The following is a 23,560-nucleotide window of genomic DNA, read 5'->3' as shown; positions in this document are numbered from 1 at the left end:
AAGTCATTTCATGCAGTCCTCACAACAGAAAACCAGTCTACGAGCCCCCTGACCTGGCAGCCTCTGACTCTGGCAGAAGCCTTTGTCTCCACGACACCTCCGTACCGCTATTCACACAAAGAGGATGGCATCGCTGTGGATTCCAGGAGTCCTAGAAGGCTTCCCGTCTGAGGTGGGACCTGGAGAGACTGACAGGCAGGAGGAGGCCCCAAGTGGGGAAACAGTGTCAGGAAGGGACATGTGTCTGAAGGCTAAGGGGCAGGCCAGGACAGAGGTGAGGAAGAGGCAGGCTGTGCCTAGAGGAGGCGGGGAGAGGGGACGGAACACGTCCTTGAATGCCAGGCTAAGGACATGGGCTTTCCCTGCAGGTGGCAGAGAGCCACAGAAGGCTCCGAGGAGATGGCGAAGAAAGACGGAGCTGCAGGCTGAAATGGAGGTGCAGGGAGGGTGCCTGGAGAGGCCTGAAGAGGGACCTGCTCCGGGAGGGATGGTGGGCACCTCAATGAACCTCCCCAAAACATGGGGAGCGAGTGGGCGGGTGAGTGGACCAGGGAACTAAGGACGGGGTTAGACCCATGGGAGAGACCCTGGAGGACAATGTAGAGGACAGAGTGGACGATTGGAGATGAAGGATGAAACGGAGCGGGCGACCGTGCCCCGGAAGCCCCCGCGCGCCCCCGCCGGGACGGCGGTGCTGCTCGCCGCGGCGCCGCTAGATGGAGCAGGCGGCCCGCCGCTCGGGCCCGCGACAGAGCCCGGGAGCGAGCCGCTGCCCCCGGGAGCGCCCGGCTGCCCGACCCCAGGGCCGGGGCCGGCTTCGGGGAGCGCCACCTGCGCACGCACAGCGCCCCGCTGCTTCCAAGGGCCCGGCGGCCGGTGTCATGCTCTGCTACCACTGCCTTGAAATTCTTGATTTGCGAACAAGGGAACCCACATCATTTTTGCGCCGGGCCCTGCGAGTGATGCAGCAGGTCCTACCTAGAGCCTTCTGTTTAGAGCGCTTTCACACCGTGATCCATTTATCCCTCCCACACCGCAACGGGGTGAGGACGTGGTCCCATTTTATAGACCAAGAAACCGAGGCTCAGAGAGGTGACGACACCTGTCTAAGATCGCACGCTGGTTGCTGATGGAGCCCGCTGGAAGCGGCGTCTGTGACCCCACATTCAGCGTCCTTTCCTGCCCACATCAGGGTCTGTCCACGCAGTGAGGGCCCCGCGCAGGCCTAGAAAAAGGCCTCTCCCACTGCCCAGCAGGCAGCCTCCTTCAGGCCTGCCTGGTGCTCAAAGGCTGGAATGGGGCTGGGGTGAAGCGGCCCAGGGCAGAGCTGCCCCTGAGTCTCCATTTCTTCTGGTGACTGAAAAATCCGGGGCATCCTGGAGGAAGAGGCAGCCGTCCTAGCCCAAGTCATTTGGCCTGGCTTCTGCCTCCTAGACAGACAGACAGACAGTCCAGACTTGGGCCATCTGAAGGACCTGCCCACCAGCAGGGTGTGCAGAAGGGAAGGGAGGAAAGGGTCAGGTTTCCCAGGGAGCGGGACAGCCAGAGGTGGAATCCCGCCCCCCCTCTTCCCAGTGGGGTGCCCCTGAGCAGGTGGCCCCTCTGAGCCTCCCTTTCATCAAAAGCAAAAGGGAAAAAATTCTCAGGGTTGCTAGGAGGATTAAATACTTCAAGTGCCTGGAGAGTTGCAGACACCCAGTAAATGTTCCTTTATTTACTTTTGGGTTTTGTCACAAAAGCATCTGGTTACCCACTCTGGAATCTCCCCCTTGGGGAATTAAGCGCTCTTCCGGGTGGGAGGCAGAGGTCTCCGAGAGGGCTGGCGGGAGGAGGGCGGGCAAAATGTGAGAAATGTGGTCCAACAGGCCAGACTAGGGGAGCGGCTGGCCGTGGGTCTGGAGAGAGGCCTGCAGGTGCCTTCTGTGCTAGTAGAGGCTGCGGGACTCAGGAGGGTAGAGGGAAGGAGGAGAACAACGAGTTGATGATAATACTCACGCTGCCCCCATCTGGTCATACAACCCTGGGCTGGCTTCAGAAACTTTTCCGGTCCTTCACATTGCTTTATTCTCCTCCCAGCTCCCCTGAGAAGCCAACAGGACACTCACGACCCCACTTTGCAAATGAGTGACTTGCTCAAGATCAAGAGGGTGACACAAGGACTTGACCCAGTCTTCTGATTTTGGATTCAGCGTTCCCCCGGGCACTGCAGTCAGGGCCCCTGGACCACAGGGTGAAGGGCAGAAAAGGCTGAACAACCCTCTTTGTTTCTTGGTCTACCAGACCCACAAAGCTAGAAGTAGGTGCTGGCGTTGGGGACTGCGGAACAACAGAGTCTCCTAATTCCAGGGCTGGTGCCCTCCTGAGAGTCCAGGCTAAACCAGGATGAAAGCTTGTCCTAGAGCCTTTGGAATCAGACAGGCTTGGACTCCAACCCCACTGCTGCCATGAACTTGCTGTGTGACCTCAGGTAAGTGACTCCACTTCTCTGAGCCTCTGTTTCCTCATTTATAAAGTGAAGATGATAATACTTAGCTCACAAGATTAGAATGATGTGGGGGAAAGCAAGTGAGTTTTCAGTCGGTCGGATTGGGTTCCATTCCAGCTCTGTCATTTATTGGCTGCATGATCTTGAGCAAGAGTCTTCACTTCCATAAGCCTCAATTTCCTCTTCCGAAAAATGGGGATGTTAAGACCTCCTGCCCAGGTTGTAGGGATTAAGTGAAATAATAGACACCCTTCCTGTCTATAGTGAGGTCAATCATGGTAATCTCCCCAGGAGAGAGAGAGGCTGGGTGGCTGCTGCTGCATTTCGCCACAGAGCCACTCAGAGCCTCTCCAGGACCAGGCCTGCCCCAGCAGCTGTCCACCCAGAGCCCCGGGCAGATCTGATGCCCACAGAGCAGTCAGCTCAGAAGCATTCCTGCTGTCAGCGGGCAGCCTTCTGGGCGTGAGAGCTGACATGCAGAGAGTGGGACATTAACCAGGCGACACCAACAATGGAAAGACTGAATTATTTGAAATCTGCATCTTAGAGACAGAAACCTTTCATCTCAAGACCTCAGAACCTTCTAAATGCTCCTTTATTCCTCCTCACAACAGCCTGACACCAAAACATGGAGTAAACCAAATCTCGGAGCGAGGCTTGGACAGGAATTTGAATTGCTGGAGTGAGGAGTGCATCGATCCCGTTTCCGGGCTTCGTGCAATTGCTTTTCTTCCCATGCAAAAAGCAATGGCAAATGTGTACCCTGGAGTCAGGCGGCCTGGGTTCAAACCCAGCCGCTTACTCTCTTCCTGTGCCTTCGTTTCCTCATCAGTAAAGTGGGGCTAATAAGAACATCTATCACAGTGTTACGAGTCAAATTTAAGGATTAACACGTTAACTCAGGTAAAACCCTTAGAAGCGGTCTGGCATACAGTAAACACTCAGTTATAAAACACAGAATAATAATTATAATTATTATTATATCTCTGTAATAGTCATTACTATCATTGTTGTTGGTGCTGTTCTGTTGTGCCCCATAAGAAGGCTCCCACACGGTGTGTATAACAAAATCTCGCCCACGTGGCAAGGCCTACAAGGCCGTTCACGGCTGCTCCCCACCTCCTGCCCACCTCCATCTGCTGACACCTCTTTCCCAGGACTCTATGTTCAGCTGAACTAAACCCCAGGCAGCCACCCCCTGTAGTTTTCCTTGTGTCCGTGGCGTCGCACGTGCTGTCCCTCTTCTTAGAATGCTCCTTCCACCTAGACCATGGGCAAACCTCACCTCGCCCTTCAAGACCTCATAGAATTGTTGCCCCTTCTGAGATGCCTTCCCCACTCCTGACTTCCCTTTCATTGAGCGTTCCGAATCAGAACACCTGCTCCGCTGTGTCCACGTCCCCCAGGATCGCAGGCTCCTGAAGGGGGAGGCCCACATCACATCTGCCTCCCCTACGTGCCCGGCACCTCACACAGCAGCTGCATGTAGCAGGCACTTGGCAACTCTTTGCCGGATGAGCTGGATGAGCATCTCTCACCAGCATCACTGAGGTTTGGACAACATGGAGAAGTGCACTTACCGTGGACATCGCTGCAAAGTTGACCTGAACAGCCAGCACCTGGCAGCTCTCCCTCCTGCAGGTTGATGACTGGGCCTTCCCCAGAGCCCACTGCCCCCAGGCTTCAGTCCATGCACACGAGGGCCGGCAGGAAGCAGGTCTTTGTAACCATCCAGAAGAGCTTCCGCTTCCTGCTGGTCGTGGTCCCGGATTCTGCGCTGGGTCTTTCTGGGACTCCCAGCAATAACCCAGAGAGCTGGATCTTGACACCTCCATCCGCAGCACGGAGTTAGAGACTGGGGCTGAGATCAGATGGGGGCGGGGAGGGGGGGACAGGGAGGTCTTGGTTTATAACCAAGCTTTGTACACGGAGCAGACCAGCCCTGACCCCAAGGTGTTTGGTGTTGGGCGAAAAGGTGGGGACAGCCTGGGGAACGGTGGACAGTTCTAGGAAACAACTCCGCTGAAAACACCACCACCCTGTTTTGGGACTTGCTTGTTCTTTCCGGCCCTTTTTATATTGTGTGACCTCTGGTGGCCTCCCCTAGGAGGTAGAATGAGGTAAAGAGTTAATCTTTACTGAGACCTACTGTGTGCTAGCCACTGTTCAGGCACTTTAGAAACTGCAGTCTCAGTTTGCCCACAGCTAACGCATACCAGAGGGGGAAGGTGCACGCGGGGCTGCCCGAGTCCAAGGTTTACACTATAATGCTTTCCTCTAAAAACCTACAAGTAATCTTACAGCCCACAGTATGACCTGGTGGTTAACAGAGTGGACTTTGGCACCAAGCCAGCTTCGGTGCCAGCTCTGCCACATATTAGTCGTGAGAGGGTGGACAAGTGACTTAGTCTTTCTGTGCCTCAGTTTCCTCATCTGTAAAATAGGGGTGTGGTGGCCATGGACATCTGCTTCACAGCTCCTTCATGAGAACCTACCTGAGCGCCCCATGAGTAAGTGTTCAGAGTAGGGGACAATGATGGGAATGTGACCAATCCACTCCACCTCACGAGAGGAGGGGCCTGGGGATGGCCGTTTCTGTGCTGGGCCACACAATCCTCCAGGCCGTGCCAGCCAGTGAGCACGGAGGAGGGACTGGTGACGACCTGTTCCTGCAGAACACCAGATCCTTCCAAGGAATGGCCTCGGCACAGAGACTCCCAGCAGCCTGGCTGAGGGGTTCTCAGCACTGCACTGCTGTTCGCTGTTTGAAAGACTCCTGCCCAGGCTTTCCCGCCCTCTCTCCTCTAGAGCTGTCAGACCTACCTCGACCCTCCCTCTTTATCCTTCACAGACATTCTACCACATTTAGTCCCTTCTTGGTGTCTGCTTCTTGAAGGACCCTAACCCGCACAGGAAGTGGCAACAGTACCTACTTTGTAGAGCTGTTGTGAGGAGTTGACACGTTACTCTGTGTAAACTGCTCAGAACGGTGAGCACAACGTAAGTGTTAGCTGTCCCGTCGCTACAAACGCCCTCCACTCCCAGGTCTGTCTGATGGCACAGTCCTGTGGTGCTCCCTTTCAGGCCCAAAGAAAATGTCGTCTTGGCCAAAGGTGGTGTTTCTCATTCTCCTTAAGCCAGTTTCAGCCAGACTACCAAAATGACCTCCCTCAGCAAATATTTGCAAGTCAGAGAGAATTTATTGAAGGATTAGCTCACACCCTTGTTCAAAGAGACATTGGCTTCCCTGATGAATCAAAGAATTGGACAGCCCCACCCAAGTCTGATCATTTTCCTCTCTGGATTTTGGGCAATGGGGGGTTGGGGATCTCTTTGGTCCCTCCCAAATGTAGCGTTCTAGTGAGAAGACGTCTGTTTGCCTCTGTCTCTCGCCTCAGACACAGCCCCCTACTCCCCAGCTGTGTCTTTCCTTGTTACCCACTCTGCTCTGAGAGAGGTGGCACCTGGGTGTGTGAAGGCCACAAGGTCAGTCAGGGCTGGGCCCAGCCACTCTTTCTGTTGTCTGGGGATGACGGTGCACAGACCTAGGAGTGAGGCCTGGAAGGATGGCTTGTAGAGGGAGGATAAGGCAAGGCATTTCCACCTACTTTGGCCTTGTAATTTCTATGATGAGCACTGGGAAAGCTTCCCCATTCTGACAGAAGGTTATCCTTCTTATTCCTCTCCTGTCCTCCAGAGTAAGCATTGCTGACCTAGAGGGTGCTCAGGCGGGCCCAAGCACAGTTCACCTTCCAGTGCCATTCCCTGACATCAGCACTTCCAGGGGGCTTCCCAAGGGAGGGGGCTGGGTCTATGCCTTCCTCTGAATCTCTCTGCTCCCAAAACGTGGACTCCCTGCTCACAGAAGCAGCTTGCTCTAGACAACTGTGCCAAGTGTCCACCACCTAACACTCCTGTCTTCAAGCCTGAGGGACTCCTGGCTCAGCCCCCCGACTCGGACCACTCTGCTAGATTGTCCCACTCTGCCCATCTTCTGGGACTTACTCTCATCACTGATAGAGGAAGGCGCCCACCCCAATGGCACCTCCCATTTACAGCCTGGACCACCTCTCTGCCTCCCGAGCTCCCATTTCTACAGCTTCAACTACAGAGGCTTTGTCTGCCCACTTCCGTGGAACTGCTGTTCAGGAAAACAGCAGTGCTAATTGTTTCTGCAGATTTTAGCTCCCAGAAAACACAAGAACATTTTAGATGGCTTGTAACGTGAAAGAAAGCAGCCTCCACTTTAGTCTGGTGAAAGTAACGCTTAATGAAACGAAGTTAACATTAAGTGACAAATGTCGTAGAGCCAGCTGTGAATCTTTCTAACTTCATTGTGGTCATAAATGATGACCATGTGCAACCAAACCCCCCGGTCAACAGAGGGACAGATTGATGGTAGGTGTCAGCATGTCGGCAACTTGACCTGAAAGCTTCCGGGGCAGCTTGTGATGACGAATTTGTATTTAATCTTTATAGACTGCCACACCATCACTTATGGCAGCTCTTAAAATATATCCAAGCAGGGGCACAATGAATAGGTCCTAAATAACAGTCCTCCTTCTGTTTAGGAACTGTCCCTTTCAGCCAATAGGGAGGGGTGAGAGGGAACGGGGAATAATGCCGTTTTCAGACAGACCTGGGGTTGAACCCTGACTCATTGCTCACTGACATCTGGACAAGGTGCTGGGCCTCCCTTGACCTGCTTCCTGGGCTGCAAACTGAAACAGACCCCTGCCTCTCAGGGTTCTTATCAGGGTAAATAAACAAGGACAGACACTGAGGATGCAGGCTGACACCCAGCAGGCACCAAGAGATTATCTTTTCCTTCCTCCCTCTCTACCATCACCCTATTTCTCGTAACTAGAGAATAGAACGTGCTGCAGACCCCCTCAGCCATGCTTGGCCCAGAGCCCAGGTGGTTTCTGGGCAAACCCACAGAAATTAAGGTCTTGATACCAACAAAAAGCTGGGGAGCCCTTTCCCTCTGCCATGATTTGTCCTAAGTGCCTGTGTGTATATTAGCTCATCCAATCTTCCCAGTAGCCCCGAGGTGGATCTGTAAATGACCATATCTGCATCTGAGAAAGGGTGAGATTAAGCAGAGAGAGGTGAAGATGCTCGCCCAAAGTCACCTAGACAGTAGACAGTAGTAGAGCCAGCATTTGAATCCAAGCCATCTGGCTCCAAAGCATGCACAGTGTTAAAGAGAAAACCCACAGGCCCAAGATGGTGTCCTTTGTGCTAAAGCCCATGACACCAAACCTAGATTTAATACCTGACCTAACTGCACTTTTGACCCTCCCCAGAAATGTAATCTTAATCAACCAGTCTGGAATTTTCTGGTCAATACCGATGAGGATCAGAGAAATGTCCCAGAAAAGGCTGGGACGGGTCCAGGGCTCTCCCAGAGATATGGGGTCCTGAGCAAAACTGCTCATTCTTTTAGGATACATTAATGCTAAATGGAAAGGTCAAAGTCTCAAATGACTAGACTTAAATAAACTTACCTTATTGCCCAAGTACCCCCAAAGTACTGGGTACTTCGCATGAGTTCTCTCATTTAAGCCTCACACCAACCCAATGAGGTAGGTGTTCCCCTTTTACCGATGAGCAGGTGAAGGCTCATTGAGGCAGAAGCATTCACCCAAGTTCATGTGGCCGCACTTGGCAGAGTTGGGTGAACTCAGGTCAGTTCTGCCGCCATGCCTGCTCTGCCAGGATACTCACCCCAGGATCCATCTTTGTGGGCAGCCAGCTGTCTCCTGTGCCCACCCTTCCCCCTTCATTCCCACTAGCCCCAACCAGGCCCTGTAGGGTCATCATCCCGAACTCCACGGAGCAGACTCACCCACGGGGTTAAGTTGCTGTTGGAAATTCCTTCGAGAGAGGCGCAGGGTGAGGGAGGCAGACAGACCCACATCTGCTGGATCACTTTCACAGACAGACAGACAGATCATCGCCAGAAGCAAGCCACATGCCTCACCTCCCAGCTCATCTGATTGGAGTCAGACACAGCCAGATGCAGTCACAATTGTGTCCCAAAAGCCCTCGGGGGCTGGCAGAGGCCCTTCATGACAGCTGCTACAGGGCAGCCCATCTGGAAGGGCTCTTTTTGCTGAACACTTAACGCTTCTGAGGACTCTCAGGGCCAACGGATCCCATAACCCCCGAGAGAGATATTTAAAAGAAGAGGGTCCCCTCCACAGAGGATGAGTCAGAGCACTCTAGAGGAACCCCACTTTTCCCTACCCCCTTCTGCTGGCCAGGGTGACAGCGCGGGGAAGGCAGCACTGGGAAGGTGGGAGGACAGCATTCCTCAGAGGGAGAGACTATGAGCCTCTGGAGTTTTAGGAATCAATGAAGGAACACACCCAAACACCTACCATACACCTCCACGCAAGAAAAGGGGCTCCCTGAGTCCCAGAGGCTTCGGTGAAGGCCTGGAAAGTGGCCCCATAAGGCTGAAGGAAGAGGCAAAAGGCGCCGTGGGTGTGCAGCACCCTGATCCCGCTCTTCATGGGTTCCCAGGGGATGAACAAAAGGCTCACACAGCCATCCGGGAGGCGGCAGTTGGCAGCTGCCTCTGACCAGAGGCTGTTCATAAACTCCTGCTCAGTCACTCAGCCCCCCAGATGGCCTGGGGGTGTTGGCGGCTGACGAGAGAGACTTTCACCCAAAGACAGGTCTGCACTTCCCTGGAGAAAAAGAACTCTGAGCGTTCTCTTGCTGGGCTCCCCCAAGTGGACAAGGCTGTGAGATCTGAAGTATGAGGACCATAGCCTGCTGTGCTGGAAGTTCCCCTGCAATTAGGGGTGCTGCCCTTGCCCCAGACACCACCTTAGCAAGAGAGAGCCTCCTACCACAGCTCAATTGGCTGGCTGGTCAGCCCACATCAACATCTTGGACCCTTCCTCCATCAACCTGGAGCGCCTCTCCTTGCTGCCTCCCTTCTGACTCAGGCCCCGCGTGCAGGATTCCTGCTCCCCTCCCTCTGCCCAGCTCTATGCCCCGGACACACTAAGAGGGCATGCTCCTGAGGGCCTTTCTAAGCAGAGTCCAAGGGCCATGTGAGTGACTGACCTTCCTCCTCCCCCTGGGGAATTCAATACAGAACCAATCACATCCATTACCTACCAGCTCTGTGAGTTTGGACGGGATATGAGCTTCTCTGAGCTACAGTTTCCTCATTTGTATAATGGCAATAACAATACTTATATCAAAAAGTTGTGGGGCTGGCCCTGTGGCCAAGTGGTTAAGTTCGCAAGCTGTGCTACGGCAGCCCAGGGTTTCGCCAGTTCAAATCCTGGGCGCCAACATGGCACCACTCATCAAGCCATGCTGAGGCAGCATCCCACATGCCACAGCTAGAAGGACCCACAACTGAAAATACACAACTATGTACCAGGGGGCTTTGGGGAGAAAAAGGAAAAATAAAATCTTTTAAAAAAAAAAAAAGTTGTTACAAATGTCCAGAATAGGCAAATCCATAGAGGCAGAAAGCAGACTAATGACTGCCAGGAGCTGAGGGGGAGGGGAGAAATGGAGAGCGACTGCTTAATGGGCCTGGGGTTTCTGTTTGGGGTGATGAAATATTTTGGACCTAGGTAGTGGTGATGGTTGCACAACCTTGAGATTGAACTTAATGCCACTGAATTGTACACTTTTAAGAGGTTACAATGGTAAATTGTATGTTATATGTATTTTACCATAATAAAAAAGGAAAAAATGTTATAATGAAATGAAGCTCATAGGAATGTTTATCACAGAGCCTGTACACACTGGATCCTCAACAGATTTTAATTTCCTTCCTTCCTTCAGAGCATACATTGACTTGTATACAACGTGTCCCCCACGGCTACCCAGGGTAGATTGCCTTTCGCTTTAGAGATCTGCTGTGTGACGCTAATAAGACAAATTCAATTGTTTTTCATAAAGCAAAGCCTTTACCATTGGCCAATTGGAGAGAGTGTTCGATTCTACCACCCCCTTCCCATTTCTTCTAGTGACCCCGTTTACCTGTTCCACCCTCGGTCTAGCATGGCCATACCCCAGGACTGAGTCCTGCAGGAGGAGGGTGAAAGTCTGCCTTGATCCCGAGGCTGAGGACTTCCTTCAGCCTCTCCTTCTCGCTGCTTCCATAAAAGCTGTCATCCTAAAAAAATGAAGCTGATCATCCTTGGGAAGCAGTTTCCCAAGACTCTCTCGTGTTCCTGCACGCCTTGTGAGCAGGGGCACTGCCTTGGTTACAGACTCTTTTCAAAAATGTTTGCACGGCAAATGACCTATGAAGACAGATACTGACCCCTCCAAAGCCAAGGTCAGGCAGGCTTACTATCTACTATAAAAGTTTCAGGTTCCTTAAGCTCAGGGTTCCTCTCCTGTAAGGCAATCCATAGCATGTACTGGTGACACTTGGACCTCTTTCTGTCACCCTGAGGAAATTAGGGGTTGGCACAAAACATAGCAAGGCTCAGTTAGTATTTCTAACCATGATTACTCATCTTTCTTTTCCATGAGGTTCTAAGCTCCTTGAGAGTAGACAGCATGTTTTATACACCCTTGTATTTCACAGAACAGGTCCTAATAAATGTTTGCTGAGTGAATTAGTGAGTGAATGAACGGAGGGATGGAGAGATGTTTCTCTTCTGTTATCCTGGCAATTTTACTCAGCGTGGCCCCTCCCCTTCTTACAGCTTCTCCAGCTCCTGACAGCATATCCAATATTTTACCTACTTACCTTGCCAGCTATTTGCCTGGCTGAAACCATCAGATGTAGATAATAAGACCCAAACACTCTGTCTTGGGGCCTTGGATTTGAGTGTTGGGAGACTTTGGATCCTTGCCCGGGTCTGGACATCTCTCAGACCAGCCCTGCTCGGCCCTCCCAGCTTTGTCCTATCCTCAGCTCCATTCCCATCTTCCTGACCGAGTGGTGACCTGTAGTTCTAATGTGCACAACTAGACATAGGCCCGGGCCACCAAACCACACATGGCTGGTCACTACTGAGCCAGCAAACAAGACGTTTGTTCTCAGGTTCACTGCTGTTAGACTGAAAGGGGGTCATAGCACTGGGTACATAGCAGGTGCTTTGTTAATATTTATTTAACAAATTAAATGAAATTAATTGCCTCCTTCTTAAATTGTCAGCCTTCTGAGCAATAGGACTCAAAACTAGAGCCGAAAGGAGAGGACCCTGAACTGTCGCTCTGGACATTCCTTTTGGTTCAGAGTCCGCATGGAAACGCAATCTCCTGAATGGAGAGCCATGGCGTTTGACCTGACAACCAGCCCTCCCCCGCCGTGAGAACCCCCGCCTCCGTGGACAGCTTCCTCACACACTATGTACACTGTACACCATGTCCACCCTGATGACAAAAGTGCACCTGCTCTATACACACTTGCAGCTGCAAACAGCTGCTCCCCTTTCCCACAGCAACGCAGAAAGGTCAGCCAGGTCGCCTCTGGCCAAGGGAAGGCGGCAGTGAATAGCTACTGACTGTAAAGGCCTCGGGGCCACTTTTCCCATGACGGACAACAGTCAGCTGGCATACAGCAGTGCTAACTCTAGGGCTCAGGGAGCCTGGATTCTTCAGCCACGGGAACATCGCCTTGTATGTCACATCTGTTTCCGTCACCTCAGTTCACCTGAGAAAGACTAGTCTTTTTTTGTTTCCTTAAAGAATAGTATTTAACTGGATATTTTCCACCATTCCATGCCTAGCAGTCAATGTTGCATGCTTGCATTGTTTGCTTATACCTCCCTCCACTTCAGAAGAGAGCTGTGTCTGTCTAGAAGAATTCATACTATAAGAGAAAAAAGGCTCTTGAAAAACACAGGCAGTATTTACACAAGGAAAACAAAGTCAGGATTGTTTATAAACCACAAAACGGACAACATATTTAGCCCAAGGACGTTGCCATTCAAGAGAGCTCAGGGACAAGGGTAGCGGACTGTTGAGTGGAGCCCCAAGGGGAAGGGCCTGGTGTGGTGGCCTTGTTCTGAGGCCTCATCCTCAGCATTATAAGTCTAGCAACTTGATTTTGCTGATTCGCTGAGAGTTGACCAGGCATTGGCAAATTGTCACCCAGAACTGCGCTGAGGCCTCAAGAACTGTCTTTCCCCCACAAAGAATAACACCCTTCCAGTGACCTGAAAACACTTCTGGCAGATTCCAGCCTCTCTCCCTCGGCAGGTCCTGGATAACCTCTGCTGAGTGCTTGTTCTGTGAGCTCCTTTTTTCGAGGCCCCAGGCTGCCCCTCCGCTCTGGGTAACGCTGATGCCCTTCTGAGAGCAGGTGATTCTCCTGGAGACTGTCAGCCTCCTCTGCTACAACGCCACGGCAGACTTTCCCCAGGTCCCCGGACTGGAGCTCGAGCTTTCCAAAAACACTCTGTCATCCTTTCGGATAACGTTTATAAATGATTTCTTTCATTTATTTTGCATGCATTTTATTCTGTAACTCTTAAAGGGCTACCTTAGTTCTAAATTATTGTTGGGGGATGGGGGTAGGGCAACAGCCCCTCTTTCAGGTATGAACAGTTTCTTGGCTCAATCAGTAAAGATACTGTTTTCAGAGCGAGACAGGCTCTGGCCTCAAGTGGGTATTTTCCACGGTTTCATTACACACTAACCATAATAGTTACAAATACCAAAACAACCCGTGGAAAAGTGGACATGCTGAATGATGTGGGCTCAGGTAGAAGCAAGTGACGGACTGTTGTTAATCTGATCTATCAGTTCAGTCAAAAGAAGGAGCCGGCATGAGGCACAAACACCGCTAATGATTAATCATCAGAAATATCAATATTTGGATTCAATTTCCCACTCTCTTCTGGAAGTGCAGACATCTGAGCTCCCCAGGCGCATGTATATTTTGACCAATTATTTTAACAAGCTCAAAGCAGATCACCATGGCAAAAACAAGTGTAAGCAATCGCTCTCTGGTCAGAGAAAATGGATATGGGGCCATTTTCCTTGTGGTAGGAGTAGAGTTGCCACATAAAATAACAGGGTGCCCAGTTAAACTTAAATTTCAGGTAAGCACCAAATAATGTGATGTTTGGGACACACTTATACTAAAAACGTATTCATTGTTTATCTGGAATTCAAATTTAACTGGGAACCCTATATTTTTATTTGCCAAATCTGGAAACTCTACACAGAAGTGAAAGAGAAAATTTTTGATTCATCCTTCTTAGTGAGTTACATATAAAACACATCTACAGAGACGTCCCCAAGATGATAGCAAAAGCTTCACACTGAGGCAGCAGCCGGCAGCCAGAGGAGGGAACGTCAGGAATGAGGCGCAGGGATCGCTGCCCCTACGTTGCAAACCCCTCTGGCATGGAACGGCAGCAGAGGGAGGGGCTGGATTATTTATTATGCTGCCCTCCACGGAGGCCTCTGCTAAGATGCTCTGAGCAAAGAGCCTGCCCTGGGGCCTCGCCTGGCTGCTGGGATGGTGCAGGCAGCAAGGCAAGACTGGAGATGCTTTCTCCACTCCTCCCACTGTGCTGTGATCTCCTCCTGGGATGTGAAGACCAATCTTGCAGAAGCTGGGGAACATGGGTGGCAAATTAATAGGTTGGGATCCAGATAATTCAAGTGGAAGATAAAAGGTGTTGGCTTTTGTTTGTTGACTTGTTTCAAAAACAATCCCTAGGCAACTGCATCAGTGCGTCCTCACCTCTAAGTACTTCATAGATAGGTCATTTCATACTCATGGGAATCACAGCCTCCACCCCCACCACCCCATGAGTTCCAACACTTGCTCTGCCACTGGCCACAAGTGGGATCTGGAGCAATTCACTTACAATCTCAGGGTCTCAGTTTTCCCACCTTTAAAACAAAGAAAGGTCTTTGATCATTAGATGAGAAGGAGGAAGAGGAGGAGGGTTTTAGTCCCGAAACCCACTGGAAAAATATAATGTATCGAAGAGATGGTTTGAGGACCTTCCCACTCTAGCTTGGACGAGTGCACGTCTGCATTTTCACTTTGGCTGGAGAATGAAGGCTCTATCCTGTTAATTATTCCGTGCTGTCCTTCACGGAACAAGATGTGTGTTCTGCGCCGCTCTCCTTGCAGCTGCAGAGACGGAAGTTTGCTGTCATCTACACTTTCTCGCCAGATCTGCAGAGGTGATGAGCGGGGCAGCAGTCACCAGTCTGTAGCCCCAGCAGAGGTTTTCCAGACCTGTCTCCCTGCCTTTCTGGGCATCTCTAACGCACGCGCCGTATTCCCGTGCCATATATGCCAAGTGGGTGGCTCGGATTAATCCTCTGTTGTCTCCTGGTCGTCTGTCTGATAAAGTCCAAACTTCTTGGCTTCTCAAACGGGTCCCAGACCCCTTGTGTGATGCTCCCCTTCACGTCCCCTACTCTGGGTGTCTTCCTGGGACGCACTCTTCCCCGCGCAATCTTGGTCTTTTGTACAAACTGCTCCCTCTGCCCAGAAGGGCCTTGCGCGTCTTTTTCACCTGGCTAACTGCTCCTCAGCCTTCAAGAACCAGTTCAGTTGTCACTCCCCGGGGGGCGTCTTCCTAGAGTCCCCAGACGGTCTCACCCTCTCTCGTCTCTTCTGCCACCTCATCCGGCTCTTCTCTCTGTAATGGCGCTTCCTGTCCTGCAGAGGGGGCTGTGTGTTTAGAACTTCCTCTCCTCCAGCTGACTGTGAACCCCTCAAGGGACACACCACGTCTTATACATCTGCACCTCCCCAGCACTTGGCCCCGGCAGGTGCTAGTAAATGTTGACTGAATCAGTGAATGAAGAAATCACAGATAATTCAAATAATGTCTTTCCTAGCCTGTAAGTTAACTGTTGGATGAGGCAGTTCATAATCTGTGAAGAGTCCTACAGGCACCATTGTCTTATTACTCAGAAGGGACAAGAAAGTCACAGCAGAGTACAATTGCAGGACGATGTCAACACTACCTAGTGCGGTGAGACACAGGAAGGGAACCTGCTCCAGTTCTAGGCTCAGACCCAGAGTCCCACCCTCAGAGTCCCGGCTCCAAGACCCGCGGTGCTGGAGTCATCCTGGGAGGCTGGGGAAAGGGGACTAGACCAGGAGGGTCATTTCATTGCTCTGAACCTCCATCTGAGCCCACATCCAGCTGCTGAGCACAGAGAAGGTGAGGGAGGGAGCTGGCATCCTGTGTGCTCAGGTGACTATCCCTGTCCAGTGGCCTTTTACCAGATCCCAGGTCTGTCACTTTCCCAAAAACCAGAGCTGCTTCTCTGGACAACATGACTCTTGAGAAAATGGAATTAATCACCTTGCCCGAGAGCTGGTCAAACAGGGGCCCCTGTGGAGTAGGGGGATGTGGCCCAAATGGTCCTGGGGAGCAGGAGTCAGCTGAGGTGGAGGCAGATTTACTGAGGATGGCACATTCAGGGATGCCAGGAACAACAGCCCAGAGAACCACACCAAACAGGGCTCAGTGTATGCTCCTGAGAGTCCACACACACACACACACACACATACATACTTACCCGGGAGGGAAGCCGTCTCCCTCACCAGAGCTTTGGGGCTCTGGCATCAGGCTCTCTCCAGATGACTGCCACCAGTTTCCATCTGCCCCTTTGTGGTGGTCCCTTCAGGATAAGTGACCCTGACTGCCCCCACCTCCTGGCCGTTTTCGGCAGCTCAGTAACTATTTACAGGTAAGATAAGACCAGATAGACACAAAGCAGAGTCCACCTATGGAGACATCAACGAATTCCCAGGTAGACACAACCTGCTCCAGACCTTTCCCACCAACTGACCTATTTTTTATCTAAGACCCTCTGCCTGGCCCCCAGTGGAGCCTGGAGCCGCTCACAGTGTTCTTGGCTGGACACACACCTTCAGCTCCCTCACTTCACCACCTCACAGGGTCATTTCCCTCTGGATCTTTCTCCAAACTCTCTCAGCATGGGGTGGAGAAAAGCATGGACTTCAGAGGGGGCCAGGAGTTCTCAGATCAATTCTCACCTTGGCCTGGGACCTGCCTCGTGAACTTGGGTAAGTTACTTGAACTCTGGTGCTATTGGCTCATCTGCAGAAGGGGGATGATATTACTGAGTAACAAGAAAGCCTGGAGCTTGGGAGACCTGCAGCATAAATTCTCTTTCATTTCCTCTAAGCAAGTTGCCTGGCTGCTTTTTGCCTCTCTAATTTCCTGATCCAGGATCTGTGGGAGGAAAGAGCATGGCCAGAGTGGGAGGGATACTTACACACGTGCCTTTAATGGCTACTTAACATCTATAAACAAGAGGCTTCCCATATTAAAACAATCCACCCCGAGAAGCACAGAGGCGCCAGGCCTGGTGTCCTACTTCTGTCTTTAATAACTTCTGTCCTCCCCACCTCCCCTCCCTCTCTCCTTCCTCACTCAGCTACACCCAGAGGGTGTAAGATACTGAGATTACTCAGGGAGGGAGTAACCCATTCAGAGTTACCCCATGCATTCAACAAACACTTTCTGAGCCTGTGCCAGGCGCTGGGCCTGACTCTGGGGATTCAGGGATGATAGGAGGGTCCCTGACCTCCCGAATGCCCATCGAGTGGCTCTGTGTGTGGGTGGGGATGTATGTGGAGGGGGTGGGGTGCAGGTACAGACATGTAGTGTGTACACAAGTCATTACACTGTAATGTGATACCTGTGGTAATGGAGCTGAATCCATGCTGCCACAAAGGAGGGAGGGGAGAAGAAGGGCAGAGTCGGGGAAGTTTCCACAGAAGAGGAGCTGGAACTTAGAAGGTGAGAGCAATTCACCAGGTGGCGTAGGGTTGGCTGCCTGGGCTGAAACACTCCCTCGGAAGAGACCATTGCATGAGAGCTTCAGTGCCAGGAATCAGGATAGCGACTGGGCTGACTCCAGGAGAGGGATGAGGGGTGGGTGCAGTGTACACTTGACCCAGCACAGGAACCCTGGAATCCTGACCCAAAGCCACTACTTAGAGCAATGTCACCTCAGCCACACACACCAACCATCTGAGCTGGGGCAGCTAGTACAGAATGTGCTCCACACATGTTCATCGAATGTATGAGCATCCCCATCTGTAAAATGGGGTTGATAATATTTTCTTCAGCTGTCCCATGGGATTATTGGGAGGGTGACTTGAGGCCATTGGGGTGGAAAACTCTGTAACTGTGAAACATTAAACAGATATAGAGATTGTTAAGTAAACTGATACAATTGGTGGCCAGAGACAAAATCCACTGAGGAAAAAGTTGGTGAGGTGCAGTGGCTCCAGCCAACTGCAGGGAGCAGCTCTAATTGAAGCTCTTAAGAAAGTCACTTCTCTCGCCAGCCCTAATGGCCTGGTGGTTAAACTTCAGCACATTCTGCTTTGGTGGCCCAGGTTCCTTTCCCAGGTGAAGAACCACACCACCCATCTGTCAGTAGCCATGCGGTGGCGGTGGCTCACATAGAATTAGAAGCACTCACAACTAGGATATACAACCATGCACTGGGGCTTTGGGGAGAAAAAAAAAAAGAGGAAGATTGGCAACAAATGTTAGCTCAGGGCGAATCTTTCCTTGCAAAAATAAGCCACTTCTCTTCACTGTTGTGGTACTAAGATTATGATGATTATTATTGGAGAAGTCTTCTACAGAAGTGAGTGGAAGAAATCAAGCAAGACTTTAAGTGATAAGAAATAGCAGCAGGATTGGGTTTATAAAAAGTCAGGGTGGTGGGGAAACCTAAGAACTACTCCATCTGACCATTCCACTTGAGAGCTGGAATGGCCCAGAGAGGGAACAGGGTCCCAGTGCTCACCCAGACGGAGAAATAATCTCAGGAGCTCAAGTTGTTGAGTGCAGCCCCATGACGGAGCACCCGCAGGCATGAGGTCGTTTAATCCACACAACAACCCCATGAGGTCGATTCTATGATTATCTCCATCTTGTCAATAAGGAAACACTCAAATAAGCCAAGCAGCATGTCCAGGGTCACACAGCTAATAAGCAAGGGTTTTGGCTTGCATCTCCCTGGGCCAGGGCAACCAGAAGTCCACAGGTAAAGGTATCTTTGAGGGAAGAAATATGTTACATAGTTTATTTGGGGAAGTGGTGAAGATTTGACTAAAACGGAGATTACCTATGTTGGATGTAGAGCAAGGGAAAACTGTAATGATCTCTCTTACTTGGAAGTGAAAAAATATGCGAGGACTCTCCCAGGGCTTGGGAGCTGATTAGCCAGGCCCCAGAGAAAGGAATACAGTTAGAGGCGCCATAACGCCCCAGCCCTCCTGCTCCCTCTTGCATTAGCTGACACCGTCAATTCAAGGTTAATGCATGCCAGGACTGGGAGCTAATTATTCCACCATTACAGACATAAATTCCCCCTGGAGAACAGCCAGAGATGGGAGCTGGAGAGAAGAGGAGGAGGCTCAGGAAGGAAAGGGGCCTCCTGGCTCTTACAAATGGGAAACAATATGGCATCAGCTGGAGCGGGTTCCTAACTATGGGAGCACGTTCTCCAGGAAATCTCAGCCTCTTTCCTGGTTGGTCTCCAAGCTGACTGCTCTGCCATGCCCCTGTTTGCCTGGCTGGGGGGGGAATTCCAGTAGTCTTCAAGCCCCCACCCACATCTGTTGGCATCAATGGTTCTTAAAAGAGCTTGTAGGAAAACTTTCAATTCCACCATTTATTTAGTTCCTAGTCTAAGGGAAGGAGGAGGGGGCTGCCACCACGATTAATGACACACAGTCCTTGACTTCAAAGAGCTTTCAATTCTGGGGAAGATAGACAGGCATCCAATCGACCCAGCACTTCACTATATTATAGGGACGAATCTGTGGCACAGAGAGATTCACTCCAACCAGGAGGTTCCCGAAAAGGAGAGGCATTTGAGGGGTGTCTTTTTTTTCTCAGGGAAGAATTTGACCTGAGCTAACATCTGGTGACAATCTTCCTCTCCGCCATACCCCCCCCCCTCCAAAGCCCCGGTACATGGTTGTACATCCTGGATGTAAGTCCTTCTAGTTCTACGTGAGCTGCTGCCACATCATGCAACTGACAGATGGGTGGTGTGGTCGAACCCAGGCCACCGCAGCAGTGAGAGCGCTGAACTTTAACCACGAGGCCATCAGGGCTGGCTCTTGAGGTGTGTCTTAAAGGAGGAATAAGCTTTCCGGAGGGTGAAATGGAAAAGGAATGGTATTCCAGGTGAAGGAAGCAGAAAAGCAAAACTGCGGAGTGGAGTGAGGAAAAGGCAGAATGTGTTTGGTGAGGCTGGGACATAGGGTGCAGCCAGTGTGTTGAGATCAAGGTTGTAGTGGGAGCAGAGGCTAGGGAAATCAGTTGGGAGAGACCATGGAGGACCTGAAATGCCATAGTATGGAATCTAGAACTTTCTGCTAGAGGCAATAGGGAGCCATTGACAGCTCTTCAGGAAGGGAGTGACACAATCAGACTGCATTTTAGAAAGAGGGCTGGGGCGTGTGTGGTAGATGGGAGCAAGTGGAGGCAAGAGGATCAACGTAGAAGCTATGGAAAGACTCCAACAGGGAGAAGTAGGGATTTGAATTAGTGAACACGTTGGTGACCTCATAAAAGTGACCTTTGAGGATAAGAGAGGTTTTCATCCATCCATCCAAGTTCATTTAGTGTCCCTTATGCCTTGAGGACAGATTGAGCCAGGATATTTCTGGTAAATTATTTCCCCTGGGCATTTCTGGTTTGTGATTTTTATTTATTTATTTTTTAATTAAATTTAATTTAATTTAACTTCTTTTTGCTGGGAAAGACTCACCCTGAGCTAACATCTGTTGCCAATCTTCCTCTTCTTTTTTTTCTCCCCAAAGCCCCAGTACATAGCTGTCTGTCCTAGTTGTAAGTCCTTCTAGTTCTCTATGTGAGCCGCTTGCCACAGCATGGCAACTCACAGAAGGGTGGTGTGGTTCCCCACCTGGGAGCTGAACCTGGCCTGCCAAAGGGGAGTGTGCTGAACTTTAACCTCTAGGCCATCAGGGCTGGCTCTGGGCATTTCTGGTTTTGCCTTAAAGTATTTTGTGAAGCAGCCTGCCCACTGGCCAGACAAGGGAGCAGTAGGAGCTGGCTGGGCTCTTGGCCTGGAGGCATCCCAGGGTGAGTGATGGAAGGCTTTGTCTTGTGCAGGTGGAGGGAAGACAGGAGCTAACGGGCAGGCAGGGTGTGCACCAAGGCCCCTGCCGTCCAGCCTCACCCAGGCGCTGAAGGGCTATGGGGAGGGAGGCGGATGTGGCCAGCCTGCCTCCAGCAGCTGACTTCCAACCAGAAGTTCTGCCAACCGAGGGCAAGAAGTGGTGCTCCAGAGCAGGATGATGAGGCAGAGCACGATGGCCAGGACTGGATCGTCCAGTCTCAGCAGACGCCGGCAGTTTTCTGAACGAGAGCTGTGCTCTGAGCAGCCCCAGGCAGGGTCTGGGTCAAGGGGACCCCAGCTGTGGGTTTGTGCCTTCAAGGGAGAGATCAGCTCATTCCAGGGGAGAAGAGGAAAGCTGGGCTGGGCAACTCTCCATCCACCTCCCTTCTGACCTGGGCTGTTTGGCAGGCTGTCTGGGCAGCCCTCACGGGTGTCTGAAACTCCTGACGCAGGCAGGACGGTGTCAATGCCCAGAGATGAGAAGATGGAAGGAGAGATGAAAGACAGCAGTTGTTCCATTTGAGCGAATACTTTCAACAGAGAAATGAGATATCTACTAGATCCTGAGTCGAAGAGTCTGGATCTCCTTTCAGAAAGTCTGCTTGGTTACTGTTTTCAATGTATGGAGAAGATAAATCTATAAGTGACTGACTCGTGTAGTTAAAATACCTGCATAAAATGACTTAGAGACCAAAAGGCAAGTTTATTATTTTTAAATAAAATATGTGCTATGGACTAAATATTTGTGGGGAAAAAAGTGTCAATGCCTGAGAAGCTCAGGACTGGTAAGCATCCCTATAGCCCCCTCCTGGAGTTCCTTGACATTTCTCTGTCCAAACAGGATGACGGATTCCTCTCAAAGCTAAAGCCGGGCCGAGCAATTCTCGGGGAAGTCGGGGAAGCTTCACTTACTGTTTTGGACTTTCTTATTATTTTTAGATCATGAGCATACTTAAGGACGTGGATTCACACATGTTTAGAGATGAAATGCTGTGCCGCCGAATGCCGTGCCTCCGAATGCCGTGCCCTACCATCTTCTTTCTAAAAATCACACTAGAGGAGAAGCTAGGAAAGAGTACAGGGGCCAGCCCGATGGCCGAGTGGTTAAGTTTGTGCGCTCTGCTTCAGTGGCCCAAGGTGTCACCAGTTCGGATCCTGGGCATGGACCTAGCACCGCTCATCAAGCCATGCTGAGGCAGCGTGCCACATAGCAGAACCAGAAGGATCTACAACTAGAATATACAAGTATGTACTGGGGGGCCTTGGGGAGAAGAAGGAAAAAAAAGGAAAGTTGGCGACAGATGGTAGCTCAGGGCCAATCTTTCAAAAAACAAAGGAAAGAGTACAGGTGCACACCAGCATGCACACACATACACACGCCCTAGACCTTATATCTAAGGAACGAGCTGATATCTAGAGCTAACACAGCCACCCAAGCAGAGATGTATGCGTATTCAAGGTGGGGGCCCGAAGAAGATGATGGGCTCAGAACCCCATCTCATGCCAGAGTTCAAAGAGAGGAAGGCCAGTAAGAGGACAGGGACACTTGTGAAGGCAAGAGATCAGGGAGACACTAGGAGCAAGATCCTGAAAGGTCCTGGCAGAGGAAAAGGTAAAATCGTTTCCTGTGAGTTCAGGAGGCCGGCTTGGGAAGGCCACGTGGCTGGAGAATGGAGGCCATCACTTACCACACACCTGCCCTGTGCCCCGGAATTCTGCTAGGAAAGAGCTTCGTGTACTTCTGATCCTCACAATAACCCTTTGTCACAGGCATAATCATCCCCTTTTATAAATGAGAGAACTGCGCATCAGAAGCAGTGGGCACATGACTTGTCCCCAGTCACGTGGTCGGGAAGTGGCAGAGTTGGGATCCAGACCTCTTTCAAAACCCCATGTTCTTTTCTCTACACCAGCGTTTCTCAAGAGTGGCACTATTGACATTTTAGGCTGGATCATTCTTTGTCGGGAGGGGCTGCCCGTGCATTGTAGGATGTTCAGCAGCATCCCCCGCCTCTACCCAGGAGGTACCAGTAGCACCTCTCCCCCAGTTGTGACAGTGTGCCCAGACATTGATTGCCACATGTCCATGGCAGGGCCACAATCGCCCTTGGTTGAGAAGCACCGCTACACACCAGGCCTTCTCCCCAGACAAAGGTTTGACTGGTTCCCATCCCCACAAATGCACAGTGCTTGCGGAGTAACTGACATGGAGCTGTCATCCTGGGAGCCTGCACACTTTCTCAGCTCCACCGTGTTTGCATATCTCTGTGAAGCTGGCTCAGTCAATACCACGAAGCCGGAGCTCAGGTCCTCACCCTGCTGCCTGACCCGGGGCCATCGCTTCACATTCTCTGAAAATGAGAGTGCTAGTGGTCTTGACCAGATGCTCTTAACCAAGGTGCTCACCGAGGAGTTGTTGTATTGTTTTGTTTCTTTTATGTTTGTTGATTTTTTTTCAAAGTATCTGTTATTTTATTTTTCAAAGTAAAGATGCCCTTGTCCTACCCAGCTTGACTGAAGCCAGGTTGAAGGCTCCTGGTTAAGAACACTTGGCCTGAATCATTTCTAGGGCCCCTGTCTACCTCGCCTTCCTCCAGGAGCTCACTTCGATTCTTTCAGCGCCTCCCCATCAGTCACTGCCAACCCCAGTCCCTGCTGAGTGCCAGACGCCGCCATAGGGACGGGGGCTCCCACAGGGCTCCGTCAAGGAGTGAGGAGTGGGGAATGAACACACCACAGCACAGCGCAAGACCTGCTGAAGCAGAGCCCTGCCCAACGTGCCGCAGAGCATAGAGAAGGGCGTGGCAGGGGCTGTGTGTGTCTGGGGGAGGGGACAGAGGGAACTGGGGCTGTAGGAATGTGTGTGGGAAGGAGGGGAGAGGGCTACGTCTGTGTATGTGTGAGTGGGGACATTTGGAGGGAATATGGGTGTGTGTACACATGGAGGGGAAA

General features: G+C 51.3%; 1 protein-coding gene across 2 annotated transcripts in view; it reads left to right on the top strand.

The window, feature by feature from the left end:
• Window positions 1-1,927: 1,927 nt before the first annotated feature.
• GABRP (gamma-aminobutyric acid type A receptor subunit pi) overlaps window positions 1,928-23,560 on the top strand; it is a 65,006-nt gene continuing 43,373 nt past the window's right edge. Inside the window, exons 1-2 of one of the 2 annotated variants that reach the window (XM_070517101.1) lie at window positions 1,928-2,467; window positions 21,548-21,853. The gene's annotated coding sequence lies outside the window, so the exon portion shown is untranslated. The remainder of the gene's footprint in view (window positions 2,468-21,547; window positions 21,854-23,560) is intronic. The other variant, XM_070517102.1, reaches the window with a different exon arrangement.

The sequence above is a fragment of the Equus asinus genome, chromosome 9, assembly GCF_041296235.1.
Source record: "Equus asinus isolate D_3611 breed Donkey chromosome 9, EquAss-T2T_v2, whole genome shotgun sequence".
NCBI classification, from domain to species: domain Eukaryota; kingdom Metazoa; phylum Chordata; class Mammalia; order Perissodactyla; family Equidae; genus Equus; species Equus asinus.
This window is presented reverse-complemented; position numbering and strand designations above follow the sequence as displayed.